The sequence below is a fragment of the Geotrypetes seraphini genome, chromosome 11 (assembly GCF_902459505.1).
Source record: "Geotrypetes seraphini chromosome 11, aGeoSer1.1, whole genome shotgun sequence".
Lineage (NCBI taxonomy): Eukaryota > Metazoa > Chordata > Amphibia > Gymnophiona > Dermophiidae > Geotrypetes > Geotrypetes seraphini.
In genome coordinates, this window is record NC_047094.1 from 60593375 (window position 1) to 60603700 (window position 10326).

A 10326-nucleotide genomic window follows, 5' to 3' on the forward strand; every position below is an offset into this window, starting at 1 on the left:
GGCTATTATAAGAGTAGTAGTTTTGAAGATTTTGCTTTGTGACTTTATTCCAAAGTTTATATGTTTGTACTCTGTAAACCACCTAGTTGTAGAAGAGTATATCACAAACTCTGTGTTGCAGCAGGGCAGCAGATTCCAGGTGTGCCACCAACTGACTGCTTACAGGACATGCTTCTCGTGGCAAGAGGCACGTCCTGTAGTCAGTCAGCCAGCGCCAATGCCTCTCTTCCTTGCTGGTGTCTCTGCTTTTTCTCCTCACCACTCCTTCTGTAGCACCTCCCCCCCCCCCACACACACTGGCGGTAATAGGAGGCTCAGGGCCGTGGCTAGAGGACATCCACATGATGACATCATCACGTTGACATCTACGCATTTCTGAGTGCCCTCCAGACACAGCCCCGAGATTAGTATGCCGCAGCTTTAAAAGTTTGTGACACACTGTTGTAGACAGTGTATACACTGTTGTAGTAGTATATAAATTTTTAAAATAAATAAATACTTCATTATACAACAATTTGTTAGCACATGATACCGGGAACAAAAAGTGCCTTTCCATTTCTGTCACAACCAGATAGAAGTTCTACTTCAGTCTGCATACTGTTCGGAAAAACAAATCTAAATGAATGGTAATCAGACAAATTGATCAACCAAAAATCAAGCATTGTAATTCTTTTTCCAATATCAATAATACAGATTACAGTGGCTTCTCAAGATCTGACCTACAAATTATGCAGGCTGTTCAAAGGATTCACTTTTTTGAAGCACTCCAATCTATTCCTAAATCAAAGCTAATTAACATTGTAAACAGGCTAGCCTAGGTGCTATGCTCATTAGAATAAAACATTTTAAACACACAGAAATCAGACTGTTGTGACTCTCAATTTAAACAGCAGTGATTTTAAAAAACAAAACCCAGAACTTGCAATATTCAAGGCTGAAAATCAGAGAATAGCCAAAATGCAAATAATTCAGAACTTCAGAGTTTCAATGCCCTTGCTCTGAAAGCAAACTATTTTTGTAAACATAACCCAGTACATAAACAGGGGTCCTTTTACTAAGGCACGCTAACCGATTTAGCGCATGCTAACAATTAGCACGGGCTAAATGCTAACGCGTCCATAGAATGTGCACCAAAGCATTTAGCACACGCTAAATCGGCTAGCGTGCTTTAGTAAAAGAGGGGGACAATTATGTACTGTTTACAGAATTAGTAATGCAGTGTTTTTCCCTCCCTTGATTCAGCACAGGGACCTCAACCTAGAGGCATTCTGGGTATTCGCATGCTAGTAAGTACCACCAACTGGCTCACCTAGTTTCCTGTACCTCTGTATCCCATTAAGGAAAATTAAAATGGATTCAGTTAAACACAGTATAAAATACATATTATTTACCGTATTCACCTATGGTCAGCATTTTGGTGCTGGGGCCTTATCTGAAACTTGGTACAAGGTAGCTAGATGACTTACTGACTTAGTAATGATGGCGGTACCTGTAGTATGGACTTCCAAGTTTTATACTTTAGTGTTCTAAAGGCCAAGTTGTACTGCCAGGCTTAATTCAGCAATCCTGTAACTTCTAAACGTTCATACTCTCCATACAAGACTCTGCAAAAGGACAATGGAGCTGCGATTTGCTGAATGAGCTCTTGAAATAAAACTAAAGATTGGGTTGAGTTGGAAATAGCTTTGTAGCTCAGATACAAAAATGGCACCAAGATATAGGCTAGATACAGGCCAGACATCTAGACCTTTAAATGAGACAATCGCCAAACACATTGATCATGATATATAGACTATAGAACAAGCTGGAACTCTAAATCTTTCTGGTAGGCTCTGCAAAAAGGAGAAACAGGGAGGAAATGTTGAATTTCTGCTGAAGGTCAAATTTTCAGTTACAGAAATAGGGGCCAATGCTCAAAGACAGGCGCAGAAAAGCATAAAAGGAACACAAAGAAATTAGAGAGGTGATGCTAAACCCCCCAAACCTCCCCCCCCCCCCAAGAACTCTTGCAAATGATATGCATGGTTAATTTGCAATAACAAACCATAAGCAAAGAGCAGACTGTGCCTGGCACATATCCACAAGGGTTTTGCGGTAAGTGTGGCTCTTATGCACATGCCCAGACATATCCAGAAGTATAAGTACACATAGCACAGTTACTTACCGTAACAGGTGTTATCCAGGGACAGCAGGCAGTTATTCTCACATATGGGTGATGTCATCGATGGAGCCCCGATGCAGAAGCCTCGCAAGCAGACTTGCTTGTAGAAATTAGAAGTTTCAAGTCAGCCGCACCGCGCATGCGCGAGTGCCTTCCCACCCAGCACAGGGCATGTCTCCTCAGTTCAGATAGCTAGCAGAGAAGCCAACCAGGGGAGGTGGGTGGGTTGTGATAATAGCTGCCTGATGTCCCTGGATAACACCTGTTACGGTAAGTAACTGTGCTTTATCCCAGGACAAGCAGTCAGCCTATTCTCACATATGGGTGACCTCCAAGCTAACCAGAATGGGATGGTGGGAGTGTAGGACAATAAATTTTGTAATACTGGCTGGCCAAAATGGCCATCCAGTCTGGAGAAAACATCCAGACAATAGTGAGAAGTGAAAGTATGAACCGAGGACCAAGTAGCAGCCTTGCAAATTTCCTCAATAGGTGTAGATCTGAGGAAAGCTACTGAAGCTGCCATTGCTGACCTTATGGGCTGTGACTCTACTCTGTAGGGGTAATTCAGCCTTGGCATAGCAGAAGGAGATACAAGCAGCCATCCAGTTGGAGATGGTACGCTTAGAAATAGGATGTCCCAACTTATTTGGATCGAAGGAGACAAAAAGTTGAGGAGCAGTTCTGTGTGGTTTGGTACGTTCCAAATAGAAGGCCAAAGCACGTTTACAGTCCAGAGTATGAAGAGTTGATTCTCCAGGATGAGAATGAGGCTTTGAAAAGAACACTGGAAGAATAATGGATTGGTTGAGATGAAATTCTGACACCACTTTAGGTAGGAATTTAGGATGAGTACGGAGAACCACCTTGTCATGATGGAACACAGTGAAAGGTGGATCAGCAACTATAGCTTGCAGCTCACTGACTCTTCGAGCAGAAGTGAGGGCAATGAGAAACACCATAGCTATTTTTTATATGCTCCTCCAATAAAATTGGTTGCTTATTTTAAATTCCATGTTCTTTTAAAGCCCATGCAATTTTGGTGGTAAGGAATCTGTAAATTATTTTTTTTATCATCAATCACTAAGCAACACAATTGTTGCCACTTTGTAGAACTTTGATTTTTTTTCCAACTGGACATGACCTCCCACGTTTCTCAAGGCTGTAAGCAAGTAGGTATTGAATTTATTTTTTCATTTGTTTGATGAGGAAATTAAGGTCTTCAGGATTTACCTACTGGATTTCAAATCTATGCAAAAGGTTAGTATGCTTATTCTTAAATTAAACATTATGTAGCTTCTTTGCCTGCTTCTGCTTTGTCAGAGAAGAATCATGAAAGACTGACTGATGCCAAGTGAAGAAATAGATTAAGATGGCTAGTCATCCTAGGTTTATAAAGGATAAAGGAGGAACCTTATAAGTACGAGGTCTTAGCAGGACTATGGTCAATGATCTTAATTATACAGTTTCAAGAGACTGCTTGCAAAAAAAAAAAAAAAAAAAAGGGTATATAAACTTACAGCTAAAAAAATTACATATAATGTAAACCTGTGGGAGCTTTATTATAAGTTTCTTCTCTGGATATATATATATATTGCATAGAGCCTAAAAGACAAAATTGAATGCCCAGAGTGAAAATGTGGATCAGCAGGCTTAGGTCATATGTTTTGGCATTGCCTGGAGGTGCAGTTGTTCTGAAATGAGATATGTCAACAATTAACTTGTTTGTGTACAACTCATGTGTGGCAGTGTGGCTAGAAGCTGGGTTGCAGAATCTCACACAAATCTGGCATACTCATACACAGGTTGAAGGTAAAAACACTATTTATACACACAAAAAGACAGTAATCAGCTTTATTACTTCACAGGCTTAGTCCTTTTAATTAGAGTTTCTCTCAATATAATCAGAGGAAATAAATACTGTAACAGAGCCAGGCCAAAACATAATGGGGCCTACATTAAGAGCATGGGAGTTAGCCGGGCCTACTGCCGCGGTTGGCGCAGAGCCCACATATTCAATGCTAGGCCATTTCCAGTGACTGGTGTTGAATATCCACTTTATTTCTGGCTGCTATAAACTTAGCTAGTTACATTGATAATTAGCACTAGCAAGCTAAGTTTATAGCAGCCAAAGATAGAGCAGCTATTTATGCAGCCCGATTTGGCCACTATAAAAACTTAGCCAGCTAGCACTTTCAATTTTGCAACATAGCTGGCTATTCATTAGCCACTAACATCCACCAACAATCCCATGCTGAATATTAGCAGTTAGCTAGCTTAGCGCTATTTAACTGACCAGGAATCATTCCTGGCCAGTTAAATAGCACTGAATATTGGGTGGAGTGTCTCCTAATGCCATCTTGGGCCCCATCTGAGTATCCACCAAAATCAGATACTCTCTAGTTATACTCCAATGTTCTCTTCTACCTTGGCAATCTTCCTTACATGTATAATTAAATCCTGGAGGCCAAGCCAAAAATATGATTTCCCATTCCAGGCTACTCCTCTTCCCTGGCATTTCCCTCAGCTACTATAGCCTTCTCTCTGCATATGCTGGACTGTTCCCTTGGAGGCTTGACTCTGGCCTCCCCCTCGGAGACTCTTGACTTGGGGGTCTCCCTAATCTGGTCTGCTCTAAAGGTGTGTTTCTCTGGGGGTACATAGGCCACTTGCTGGGAATACACGGCATGGTCGCCAAGGAGAATATTCCCTGCCCGCCCATCCGTCGAAGCCGCACTGCTGCCACGCCCTGAAGTTGCTGCTGGGGATCCCTGCCCGCCCACCCCTCCTCCCTTCCCGAAGCCAACCCACAGGGCTTCCCTCCGATGTCAGAGCTGATGTCAGAGGAAAGCCTTCCGGGTCAGCGGGAGGGGGGTTCCCAGTTACTTTCTTGCCGTACTAGCTCCTTCAGTGGCCTATTGGGGAGGAGGCGCAGCCAGCAGTGGTTCACAAGCTGCATGTAGCTGACCTGGATGTCGGAGGGAAAGCTTGTGGGTCAGTCACATGCAGCATGTGAATTGCTGCCTGCTTGTCCCCCAAACAAGCTGCTGAAGGCAGATGGAGCGAATGCGGTGCGAACAAGTAAGGGAACACGATCTTTCTGGGACAAAGGGAGAAAGGAGGGGGAGAAGGAGCGCGTTGGAGCACTGGAGGGACATGATTCTGGAACAGCAGAGGGAGGGGGCACAAACTCGACTCAGAAGGAAGGGATGTGGCATGAACATGGGACACAGAATGGAGGGAGGAAGGGGGCACTAACTTGGGACTTAGGAAGGAGGGAACAGAAAGGGAAAATTATTGGGCATGAGTGTATTAGAGAGGGAAAGAGATGGTAGCACATGGGGAAAGGAAGAAAGAGAAAATTTGGCAGAGAGAGAAGAGTGAGGTAGAGATGCATGGGGAAGAGAAGGATGAGAGGGACAAATGTTGGATATGGTGAAGGAACAGATTGAAGGGGATTGCAAGGGAGAGGAAAATTGGATATAGTGAAGGAGGGAGAGATGTGGCATTGTGCTGGAGAGGGGCGATAGAAGGAGAAATGGGCATAGGGCTGGTAGGCAGTGGTGAAAAATGCTGCACATGATCCGGGGGATGAGAGAAGGAGAAATGTTGGATGTAACAGTAGATCTCTCAAGACAGGACAGTGAGAGAGAGAGAGAGGGACACTTGTTGCTAATAGGGGTGGAGGAGAGAGGCAGAAAAGTTGGACTAATGGAGGGACAGAGAGAGATGTTGGTTGGGGAAGGGAATGAGGTCTGTAGGAGAGGAAGTGTGCAGGAGGCAGAAAGTGGTGGACTCGTGGAGAGAGAAAGAGATGGATGGGGAGGGCAGAAAGGAAGAAGGAGAAATGGCACACTCAGCGGAAGGGGGAAGAGAGCAGAGAGCAAAAAGCTGAACTCATGGAGAGAGAGGGGAGATGTTGGTTGGGGGAAGGAATGAGGACTGGAGGAGAGGAAGCATGCAGGAGGCAGAAAAACATAAATATTGGATGCACAGTCAGAAGGAAGTGCAACTAGAGACTCAAGAAATCACCAGACAGCAAAGGTAAGAAAAATGATTTTATTTTCAATTTAGTGATCAAAATGTGTCAGTTTTGAAAATTTATAGCTGCTGTCTATATTTTGCACTATATGTATCTATTTTTCTATAGTTGTTACTGAGGTGACATTTTGCATATTTTAAAGTCATCTATCTGCCTTGACCTCTTTGAATAAAAATGAATATAAATGATAATTAACATTTTCTCTGTTTACAGTGCTTTGTGTTTTTTAAATTTTGTGGTTACCATTATGTATTAATATTACAAGTATTGTGTGTATATGAAAAATGGATGGAAGAAATTGCATTACAATTAGTACTGTTATTATAGTGGTGTGGTCTGGGGCGGAGCCTGGGCGGGGGTACTCAGTTGATATTTGTTAGACTTAGGGGGTACTTGGCTTGAAGAAGTTGAGAAACACTGCTCTAGAGCATTGAACCTCCTCCCTTTCCAAGTCCTGCCCCTCTTATTCAGCAGGTAAACTCCATCTACCCTAAAGTGAGGAAGTGTTCCTAAGGAAACCTAGCTCTGTACCACTTCTCTCTCACATCATATTACCCAAACCCCAGGCTTATTGTTGGATGGGCTGTTCAAGAGATATTCTGTGGATGCAGGGAAATTCCAATTTTTTTGAAAGGCCCTGTTGTTGGCCCCAGAATGCTCAACATTCTTTCATTGGAGAAGTCAATTGATACAGCCGTTGACTATGGAATGGGTGGGAGCTGCATCTACTAATTCACAATGTCATACATTCTAGATATGGGAACTCTTTTGGAATTTCCACAGAAACTAAAAGTAAAAACTGAAAATTTTAGGCATGATTACAGATCTGGGATTGAACTTCAACATATATTTTTTTCAATGATCAAGTGATGTCATTTTAAGCTATGACTGATATACTCTATGTGCCTTGCAAACCTTGGCTAATGCATTGATCATTAGTACCCTAGAGACTACAGTCTTCAAGTTATGACTGCAGATGATTGCAATACATACAAAATATTGCAATTAAACTAATAACAGGTTCAAAGAAATTTGAACAATTGACCCATATGCTTAAAGAGAGGCACTGAGGGTCAAAATTTTGATTGTTATTTTATGTACATATATATAAAATCTATTATAGTGGTATTCCACTACGTCTATCACCATTATTAATAACCTACTCCACTTCATGCGCTTCAAATTCATCATGCCAAAATCATCTGGTTGTACCCACTTTCAGGAAGATAATACTTCTGTCATAACAAACAATCTTTAGTGTCACTGGACTTATGCTAGCTTAAATCAGTTCTGAGGTACCTTTTCCCAACAATGAATACTAAGGTACTGGATCAGATGCCATAATGTAAAGGCTTAAAGGTGAAGGAGTAAGTCAAACTTTTTCTGTACCTTCTCACAATCTAAGATTTTGCACTTGGCACATTGGAGGGTTAAAGAGCTGCAAGGAGAATCAAATAGTTCCCAACACTAACCAATGACCATTAGTTAAACATAAAAAGAAGGGAGAAGTAGCGTGTTTTTCTACTTTGTTAATCCTATCTTAGAATAATTGTGAAAGCTTCTCAAAAGGTCAGTCCAATGAGCAGGATAATAAATGATAAATAAACATAAAACTTGAAACAGTTACTCATATTGCAGCTGCTGTGAACTTCTGACATCAGAAATTTTCTATATAGAAAGGCACAACGAGATGACACTTCTCATCGATTGAAAACTTTCTAAACATTACAACATTGCTATACTAGAGAAACACAGGGAGCAAGATTCTAAGAGAATTGTGAAAAATGAAGAGGTAATGATCACTTGGGACTTCCCCATGCCAACTGATACAAAGGTGGACGCAATGAAACTGGACATAGTGGTAAAAATCAAAACAACCAGAATGGCATTAATCACAGGAGTCAGACCCAAACTATTGCTCTGCAAGCATTTAAAGTGGATTGAGAAACTGATCCGTTTTTCACATGCCTAGGCTTAGGAGTTAGGTTCCCTATTGTCACGAAAATCTAACCCATTTGGAGACAATCCCCCCGACAGAATCGGGGCCTAATGAAGCTTCGACACCTTTCCCTTCTTCTTTTCCCTCTCAGGTGCCTGGCTGAGTAATGCCTGATGGAAGTTGTAGTTCCGAAGCACTCAAGCGTGCTAAAAGCATCATTAGGTCACCGCTGAACTTGCTAGCTACGCAGAAGATGGTGCTAACGTATCACTGGGCCGCCCTGCCTCCTTCCCCCCTCCAAATAATAACGGTACCAATATCTATAAAAACATTAAGCGAGGGCGGCAGAGTAGATATTCAGTTATACTCTTCATCTCCAAACAGCAGCAGAGGTAAATGATCTCCATTTGAGGTACGAAACCACGGGTTTTGGCAATGAGAAGAATACATTAGTTTTCGCGATCCCGGACCGCTGCGGTCTTACTCACCGAACCAGACTGCTTCTTCAGTTGGTACCTAACATCAAGAGCAACGGGCTGTTCAAGCTAAATCGCCACTACCTGCACTCGGGTCGCTCCTCGGTGTCTCAGAGAGCTTTGGAAGATGACACTGCATGACGTCACATGTCCCGCCCCCTCACGTTTCTTGGCGCGCTTTGAAACTGCCTGAGCACAGGGTGAAAATCCGTTTAAAGCAGTGGTCTCAAACTCGTGGTCCGGGCACAACATGCGGTCTGCCAGCTACTATTTTGAGGCCCTCGGTATGTTTATCAAAATCACAAAAGTAAAATAAAACAGGTTCTTGATCATATGTCTCTTTAGCTATAAATTACAATATTATTATTAAGACTTAGCCAAGAGGAAAAATTTATAAAGAGTTTTACCTCATGCAAAATTGTCATTTCTTTAATAAGCCCTTCAAGTACCTACAAATCCAAAATGTGGCCCTGCAAAGGGTTTGAGTTTGAGACCACTGGTTTAAAGTGATCGTAGCTTTCGTTCCAATCCCTAGGAGCCAACTTTTCAAAATGATTGTTCTGGATGAGTTTTGACACAGCTATTTGTTAGTACGTTTATGTGAGCAAGTGGAGAGTTGGACAGCAGTGCAAATGTTAAAGACTGATTTTTATTGTATGTGTTATGGAATGTTTTTAATAATTTTGTATGGAATGTTTTTAATAATTTTGTATGTTGTTTGTAAACTGCCTACGTTTTTAGGTGGTGTATAAATTTTTAAATAAATAATAAACTAAGCACAAATTACATCTCCCCCCACCTCCGACATAATGAAGAATCACTCAACATTTGGGTTGCTCAAGAGCAGGTATCCATGTGTTAGTAATTTATTTGCAGTTAAGCCTGACTGCAGAATAACTACAACAGTAGGAATCACAGCAGTAAAGCACACTTACCTTACCAGGTGTTATCCAGGGACAGCAGGCAGATATTCTCGCATGTGGGTGACGTTATCCACAGAGCCCCGATGCAGACAGCTTTCAAAGTGTACGTGCACTTTAAGAACTTTAGAAAGTTTGCAACTGCCTGCAAGTGCCTTCCCTTCCGAAGTAGGCACGCATTTCCTCAGTTCAGATAGCCAGCTAAGAAGCCAACCAGGGGAGGTAGGTGGGTTGTGAGAATATCTGCCTGCTGTCCCTGGCTAACACCTGTTACGGTAAGTAACTGTGCTTTATCCCAGGACAAGCAGGCAGCATATTTTCACATGTGGGTGACCTCCAAGTTACTCTTATTTATTATTATCACAGCTCTATAAATAATAATTAATTGTAATTCTAATTTGTGAAGTGTTCAGACCAATACCCGTGTATTCTGTGATCTCACTGAACTGGGGTACATTTGGGACCATCATCGCACTTCTAATGTCCCATTGCCAGCCTCCTTCTTCTATATAATTGGTAAGACTCTTTAATACTCATTATATATATTTGTAGATAGTTGTTTTATAAACAAACACACTTATCTTTATAGCTGTTCCAATAGGCTTGGCGTTATTCTCTTTAACTTCCAGCTGCAGCGAGGTAAAGTGCTTAAATCATAAAGTGCTTGTGCATATAGTATTGACTATTAACTTCCGTGTTCGCTAAAACTTATTCTTAAGCCCGGCCCCCCGATTCGAGTTTCGGGTCCTTCATCAGGAGGGGTCCCTGTTAAAAACACAATTTTAATT

General features: G+C 41.9%; 1 protein-coding gene across 2 annotated transcripts in view; it reads right to left on the minus strand.

Annotated features, from left to right (window-relative positions):
• Positions 1-8798, minus strand: part of CDIP1 (cell death inducing p53 target 1) — a 90788-nt gene extending 81990 nt beyond the window's left edge. The window contains exon 1 of one of the 2 annotated variants that reach the window (XM_033914771.1): positions 8703-8798. The gene's annotated coding sequence lies outside the window, so the exon portion shown is untranslated. Of the gene's footprint in view, positions 1-8630 lie in introns of both variants that reach the window. The other variant, XM_033914770.1, reaches the window with a different exon arrangement.
• Positions 8799-10326: the final 1528 nt, after the last annotated feature.